This window comes from Suricata suricatta, chromosome 1 (genome assembly GCF_006229205.1).
Source record: "Suricata suricatta isolate VVHF042 chromosome 1, meerkat_22Aug2017_6uvM2_HiC, whole genome shotgun sequence".
In the NCBI taxonomy this organism is placed as follows: Eukaryota; Metazoa; Chordata; class Mammalia; order Carnivora; family Herpestidae; genus Suricata; species Suricata suricatta.
Genome location: NC_043700.1, coordinates 181045862 through 181054208, shown reverse-complemented (window position 1 = coordinate 181054208; position 8347 = coordinate 181045862). Strand labels below are relative to the sequence as shown.

The 8347-nt window shown below is 40.7% G+C and overlaps 1 long non-coding RNA gene across 1 annotated transcript in view; it reads left to right on the top strand.

Annotated features, from left to right (window-relative positions):
- Nucleotides 1-4283: 4283 nt before the first annotated feature.
- The window catches only part of LOC115285912, a 16280-nt gene continuing 12216 nt past the window's right edge, over nt 4284-8347 (top strand). The window contains exon 1 of the long non-coding RNA XR_003905751.1: nt 4284-4653. This is a non-coding gene — a long non-coding RNA (uncharacterized LOC115285912). The remainder of the gene's footprint in view (nt 4654-8347) is intronic.

The window sequence follows — 8347 nt, the reverse complement described above, 5'->3', positions numbered from 1 at the left end:
AGTAACAATGAAAACATAGTGGGAGAAATGTCTGATTCTAGGACTGGGGAGGGAAATAATATAAGATGAGCCTGGTGCATTTAATAGTGCCCAAAAATAAGGAAGAGCAAAAAAAAAAAAAACCACCCTAAAACACTCACATTGAAATGTATATGTCAATGCGCACAGGAGCCAATGGAAAGAGATGCCAATAGCCAAAGCTGGAACAATTTAAATCAAACAAATTTAATTTTAAATAATTTAACTTTAAATAATTGACTATAAAAATCAAGTAGTATTGGATTATATCCCAAAGCATACAACAAATATCTATGAATCTACACTGACATAGATAAATGATTGAGTAAATAAATAAATGAGGGAGAAGAGACAAATTTCCAATGTGGAAAACATCCAAGTAAGTTGTGGAGATACTCTCCCCTCAAGAAGAGGAGCATAACTTCTCACTCTTTATGTGTGGGCTGCACACATTGGCTTCTTTGCAAAATGCAGACAGTACAGAAAGGGGGAAAAAGAGTAACTTTATAGTGGATAAACTTGACAAACACTACTTCAGCCTGGGGATCAAGGTTGACATCAACAATAATTAGTCATGTAGATGGTATGTACCCTTCCTATGATGTGGTGAAAAGGACCCTTTACCTATGTAATCTTCACTGAAACCCATAACCCCAGACTAAGCATGAGAAAAACACCAGACAAAGGTTTGGGGCATACTATAATACACCTGACCAGTACTACTCAAAACTGTTGAAATCATTAAAAACAAGGGAAGTCTGAAAAACTGTCGCAGCCAAGAAAAGACCAAAGGGACATGACAAGTACATGTGAGTGTGGTATTCTGGATAGGATCCTGTAACAGTGAAATGACATTAGGTAAAAACTAAGGCAATCTTAATAAACTATGGTCTTTATTGAATAAAATATACCAATATTGGCCCATTAGTTGTAACAAATGTACCATAGTAATGTAAGATATTAATAACAAGATATAGTGTGTGTTAGAGAGGGTCTGTAGGAACATGGGAATGCTGTGCTCTTTGCTCAATTTCTCTGTAATTCTAACATTGTTCTAAAAATCTATTAAAAAACAGGAGAAAAAGAGGAAAAAAGGTATAGGGGCCTCCTGCTGTGGGTGGTATAGGTGTGTAGAATTAAGTGCATGCACAAACACACATATACACACAGAGATCAGCAGCTTGGGACAATCTGGTAAAATGACAGCTAAGATATCGCAGAGTAATTATGGCATGTCACCTGCCTTTTATATCCCACATCTTACTGGTAAATCTTTGGCCGCCATTGATTCCCATGACCATGATCTCTTGGAGAGAAAGGAAGAGGAACAGGAAAAGAGGTGTGGGCTGCTGTGCCTACTTGGAATACTTTCCCATCTTCTTGAAATCCACCTACTGTTTAAGGTTCTGTGTATTATGGGTAAGGTAGTATGAAGAGAGGTGAGGGAGAGAGCAAATAGCTCACAGCTCAAGCTCTTTGAGCTCCTAACCCTCACTCTTCAAGTTCACAATGACCTTAAATGGAAAGGAGAGCAGCCTCTCTGTTGAAGGAAAATATCATTCCATATGATGTGTGTAATATGCCCTCTTTACATATCAGTATGGTTCAGTAATGGTCCCAAACCTACAGGAATATTAAACTGCATTGCTGAAAAGGCAAAGGTTTGGCAAAATGGGAAACAAACAAAAAACAAAAACAAAGAACTATAGACAGAAAGACTTCCTGGGACTTTAGATTCTAGGTCAGCCTTGCCTAAATCGTCAGATAAGAGAAACTGAAGGCTTGTTAAAGAATATGACAGAAAAAAGTAAGTAGCTTGTATTGACACATTTTCAAAACCAAAGTTGGGACACAGGGCTGGCAAGTTTGTAGGAACTTATGGGGATGAAGGGATGGACACTTTCAACTGAGGCTGCCTTGTGAAATCTGGGTCCCAGAGTCAACAAAAAGTAAAGAGGTTGGGAAAGGTAGAAAGAGACCGATAGGTAAAGGGGCGACAAGCTGTTGTCCTACCAGTCCTGTTTATCTTTCGTGATTCATGTGCATAATGGCCAAGCCAATATCCAGCCTTTCTTTTTTTCAAACTCACTGCACCCCTATTTTATTGTGTGGAAATGTCCCTAGCTACAAAAGGCATCTCCCAGCCACTCTCTCAGCTGTGAGCACTCATGGGACATGGTTCTCAGCAATAAGATGAGAGCAGAAGTTCCTGGGAGGGGCTTCAGAGAACATTCTTATAAAGGAATTAGCTGCCCTTGTTTTCCCCCTCTTTTTAACTAAGACCTGGACTAAACATTTGATATGAAGGAACAGTGTTGTCACATCGATGCAGCACAAGAATGGAAGACACCTGCAAAGAAAGAATGATGGAGTGGAAAATTAGAAAGAAACTAGATCCTTGAAGGCATCACAGTGTTATTCTTGGACTGCCAAACTCTGAACTCCTTTTACATGAGAAAAATGAAACCCCTGAATTGTTTTGTCACTATTGTGACCAATAGTGACTATTGGTCACTATTATTGTGGTTTCTGTGACTTCCAGAAGCCCTCCAACTTTAACAGATAGACCTCCAACAATTGCTCTCATGACTGAGAGCAAGCACTGTCAGGGCTAATGTGATCTTTGCTATGCCCCATTAAGAATATAAATCTTCTAATATAAGTCTTCCTGAGTAAACCTGAAATGAAGTTGGCGTTGATGTTTTGGTTTCTTTCCTAACCGAAAATGATACCCTGTGGTTGTGACGCAGTGCCATGAAATGAAGTCAAAGGACTTTTGTTTGAGAACCATTTAATTGCCATCAACCTGTGTAATGTTTGGCAACTCTTTTAATCTTTTTGTACTTCTGTTTCTTCATACACAAAATGGGGTTAATAATATCTTGCAAGATTATTGTGAAAATTGTGAGGTAGGTTGTGTATAAAATTTAGCCTGGCTCTGCATGTTGTAAATACTCAGTGGTAAATTGTGGCCGTTATTTCAAATAATTTTTCTAAAAACGCTTTCAAATTGTAAAGAGTTGCAGAAGTGTAAAGTATAATTCTTCCGAATTAAGCTATTGTCTTTCAGTTCCAAACCCTCCTTTCTAGATTCAGCTCCGCAGTGTTGGGGCTCGAATTCTGCAAATCAGGTGTAGCCTCGCAGACGCTCTGTGCTACTCCTCCACTAGGGGGCCCTAGAGGGAGATTGAGGATCTAGGGGCGGAAAAGGCGAAGGGGCGGTAGGGGCGGGCTCCTTCCTGCCTGCTTCCTGTTGGCTTCCAATCTGTGTTTTGTTCCTGTGACCCGCAGTCTGGCGAAGCTTTTTCGTAATGCGACGCAGTTCCTTCCCGGACTCATAATTGAACCTCATTTACATTTTTGTATGACATTTCCAGATATTGTGCTCCACTTTGGAGGTAGCAGCGCCCCACACACTCCTTTTTGTTGATTTATCTTGTGTGTGTGTGGAAAGGAACAGACTGAGGAGGAAAAAAAGTGGGGGGGGGGGCAGCAGAGAGGTACAGAGTAGAAAATATAGATGTAAGACGTTTTGCTAATTTTTTTAAGTAACCGCAACAAGTTAGGACAAAGAATGCCCAGCACAAAGCTGGGCAATAAAGGTTCAAAGATCGAGGTGTTAGGCAAGCCTCAAGATCTGTCTCTGGTACTTGGAATTTAGGTTCCACTCCCTGTTTTTGGATGGAGCACTGGGTGTGTGGCACTGTCTGTGCTTCTAATCCAATTAGAGCAGAAGAATGGGGACATGGTCCAAGTAGGAGTAGATGTGTTTGGCTTCCCGCGCCAGGTGGCTACCGAGGTGTCCCATAATGCCTACCCATGCAGGGTTGTACTTCCTGTCAAATCTCTTAATGGCTTTTTTTCTGTTACGTTTCTTACACATCTGAGTAGCGCACTGCACAGACTGCTGTTGCGTCTCCTTCGTCATAACTGTTTTTGATCGAGGCCTTTTGGTTGCACGTGGTTACCGTGGTTACCGTGGAGCAGGAGCTGGCGCGTGGCGGTGGTCGCTGGTGGATGGCCAGGCTCAGACAGGCTTCCCCACACCTTTTTAGATGCCTCTCCTTTTTAGGATCTCAGGCCCAGGAGGCTCCTTTCCGCTCTCAGGAGCAGCAGCTGTGCAGCGCTCCCTCCTCAGATCTCTGTTTCAGCTTTGCAGGGCCCCTCCAGGCTTCTACATTTGAATAATTGCAGCCTCTTGGTGTTCTTCAGCTTCAAGGGTGTTAGCTGTTTCCTGAGTTGCTACCTCCGTGCTGGAACCAGCCCATATTGACTTGCGAAAGCCCAATGTTAAATTTTCAGAAAATTTGCAAGTCAGTTGTTAAAATTTTGGTAGCTGGAAATCTGCCAGTCTGCCACAGTGAGAGTATTTACACCATGGAAATTGGCAAATGCTACAAATCCCGTTTCCTCAACCACAGAGCTGGTTTTAAGCATTTAGAATTACTTAAGAGTTTTCTTTACTCCTTCAGTTACCTAGTTAATAACTTGACATCTAGTTAAGAATACCTTATAGTCAATATTTAGTTAGTTGAATATTTTCTTTATTCAATTAGTGTGGTTTCTGTATCCTGAGTGGACCCTGAGTGATACATAACCTGCAGAGTTGTGCCTCTGTCAACCCCATGGAAACTGGTAAGTGTGAGTAGTTTTGTTTTACTTTTTTTTTTTTTTTTTTTTGACAAATGCCTTTTGTAACAAGTGCCTGACATTTTTAACCTCAAGTGCATGAGTTGATACTGGTTCAGAGTCTCCAGCTGTAACATGGAAAGCTGGCTTGCCTGGTTTAGCATGTAGTTTGTAGTTCTTTCCTGTGTATGGAAGGGATTGAGATATAGCCACTAACTGAATTTTTGCTGATCAAGGAGGATGGCATGTTTTGTGGGAAAAAAGAAACTAAGTAAATCAAATCCTGTTTTAAACACATTAGGGTTCTCTGGGTCACAAGGAATCCTGTTATAAATCTTTTGTGAAAGAAACAACCATTCCCTGCTCTGGCAGAGTGGCATAGACTTGGTTTCACACGTCAGGCTTCTAAAAAACTAGGTGTGGTTGACATCTCTGATTCCTTAAGATATGTACTCTGGCTCGCAATAACTGTATGCTTTCTCTTGAGGCTTTTGATCTCTATTTTAACTGCATAATTTTGCTTATTAGACTTGGAGAAACCTATCATTGGCTCTCCAAAGCTTTGATCTTGCTCAACATGTCAATGAGGCTCCACAAGGTTATATTCTAAAAAGAAATGCCAATATTCTAAAATAATCATCAAAATAACTTGTAAGAAAAAGCAAACTTTTCACACAAATCCTATATTTAAAGATGCCTTCCTTCCAATAACATTCATTAAACGACCATCTGTTTGCCTTTGATTATCATCTGGACCACTAATAAGCGAGTTTCATCTGAGCAGTGTTATTTGCACGCTACTTCTAAATTTAGTGCTTTTCAAAGAAGTCAGCAAGGCTGGCCTCCAGGAAATATTGGCTTTGATGTAACATCTGGGTTTCAGGGAGTTTCTGTGTAGTGCCCAGCTAGGGGGGGTGGACCAAAGGGCAAAAGGAAATCAAGTGACTTGCCCAGAGTCATGTACTTAGTTAATGACTTAACCTGCATTACCTGCAGTTTCTATCTGTAGCTGAAAGTTGCCGCATGTTTACTTCTGTTCTGTGTCTTGTGCAGATACTGCGAATGTTGACGTAGCCACCCCCATCGGCAAATATTCACAAAGAGATAAATGTGTGGATCTGTAAGGCTGATGATTTATTTATTTATTTGCATCTTTCTTGTTGCTGTCTTCTGTATTTTGAGAAGAAAATAAATTTTTCTGCATTCTCATCCCCTTAATTAAAAAAAAATGATTTGAGGGGTGCCTGGGTGGCTCAGTCGGTTAAGCGTCTGGCTTCGGCTCAGGTCATGATCTCACGGTTCGTGGGTTCGAGCCCCGTGTCGGGCCCTGTTCTGCCGTCTCAGAGCCTGGAGCCTGCTTCGGATTCTGTGTCTCCCTCTCTCTGACTCTCCCTGATCATACTGTCTCTCTCTGTCTCTCTCACTCTCAAAAAAAAAAAAAAAGTGAAAAGCATTTAAAAAAATTAAAAAAATGATTTGAAATAATGGTTATTGCCAGCAAAAACTTTCCTGCAAGTGAACTGATTTTTTTTTCCTTGTAAGGGAAATAGCGGGTTAAATTGAATGGATAACTCAGTTGATTTGAGGGTGACTGGAAGGCATTATCGACACTCAACCTTTTTCCCTTCTCAGTTGTTTTCTCCATTTCTCCCTGCTTTCTCTCTCCTTCCCTGGGCTGGAGATGACAGAGGTGTAAACACCTAATATGCATGATTCTAAGGCAAGTTCAGGTTAAGATGCTTTTATTATAAAGGAAATTCTTTTTTGTTACTTTACTGGGTCAAAAAAAATCAATATGTGGTTTTAATATTCTAATACTAATTATAACATAATACATTCAGTCTAATTAGTGCTTTTAGCTTTAAAGCTATTTTCACATTTATGGTTTAATTTAATCTTCTTAGGCTTTTATTATAAATAATTTGCATATTTTGTATGCTTAGGATTGTTTTCCCATCACCTAAAAGACCACTCTAATTTTTGTACAGCCAAGCATATCTTAATATCTTATAAATTAAAAAAATTAAAATTCTAATCTGACAAATTGGGGTTTAAGTCTCGGTTCTACTGGTGGTGTGACCTTGGGCAAATCATTAGATCTTTCTAACCTTCAGTGTCCTCATGTGAAATACCTATCTCATAACACTGAGAGAATTAAATGAGAGTACATGTAAAGCTGTTAGCACAGTGCTTGATACACATTAAAAAGTAAGAAATAGTCCTCAATTTTCTCATTTTTTTCCCCCTTCTGTAAAGTACATTAGTGTCCTGTGCTGGTTTGTCCTGTGCCCATTTCTGCCTGACTCTTAAGAGATTTTGTGAAAATCAGTCACATACTGGGATGAGAGGGATCTCAGAAATCTTAGAAAACCTGATAACAAAATGAATGGTGTGCAAGCGACTTTTGTATTTGGCTGCACAAGATCCATTCTCATTGCTTTGAATGATGCCACCTGAACTTCCCTTAAAAAATGTTTTTTAATGTTTTTTATTTATTTTTGAGAGACAGAGCATGAGCAGGGGAGGGTCAGAGAGAGAGGGAGACACAGAATCTGAATCGGGCTCCAGGCTCTGAGCTAGCTGTCAGTACAGAGCCCGACGCGGGGCTCGAACCCATAAACCGTGAGATCATGACCTGAGCCAAAGTCGGGCACTCATCGGACTGAGCCACCCAGGCGCCCCTAAACTTCCCTTTAAGAGAGTTCCTTTTCCTCTTTTCTGTGCATTTTCAGAAGTAGATCCTAAAACTGACATGTCTTCCCTTACCCAAGGGCTGGGATTGAGCCCCAAATCCTTTCAATTATGCTGCCTCTCCTGGGATTTTAAATCCTGGTGAAATGACACAAGGGCAGGGAAATGGATGGAGTCACTGGGGGCCCTGAAGTGACCGCCCGTCAGAGAAGTCATATGGTACATTGAGTGGCTGAGAACAGAGACTCAGGAGCCTGATAACCTAGGTTCAAATAAAAAATTAAATACGTTAGAACATCAAAACAGTTCAGGACGTGCCTGGTACATATTATTACAGCGTATGTTATAACTGCAGCTGCTAATACTGGTGGTCCTATCATTCTAATCTTGTGTGAGATACCGTGTCCTTCCTTAGTTGCCTGAGCTGGTTCTCCAGGCTTCCCTTTGATTCTGAGAGCTACTCCATATCCCTTTCTGAAGTTTTCTTCTGCTAAGGTAGCCAGAATTGGTTTCTGTTGCTTGCAACCATATAATCTTATGCAGTAACAAATAGTATGAGAAACCTTGACAACACATTCCCTCTTTTTATGGATTTTTAAATACAGATTACAAAACTGGGTGAAATCGCTTGGCTGAGATCACTTATCACGTATGTGGCAGTATTTGGATTACTACCTGACTATCCTGACCACTACTCATGGACTTTCTTTTTTTTTTTTTAATAGTTTATTGTCAAATTGGTTCTTATACAACACCCAATGCTCTTCCCCACAAGATGGAGGAGGGCTCCTCCATCACCACCACCTCTTTTCCCCTTTCCCCCTTCCCCTTCAACCCTTAGTTTGTTTTCAGTATTCAGTAGTCTCTCAGGTTTTGCATCCCTCTCTCTCCCCAATTCTCTTTCCCTCTTCCCCTCCCCCTGGCCCTCCATTAGGTTTCTCCTGTTCTACTGTTAGACCTATGAGTGCAAACATATGGTATCTGTCCTTCTCTGTACTTTCTTTACGAG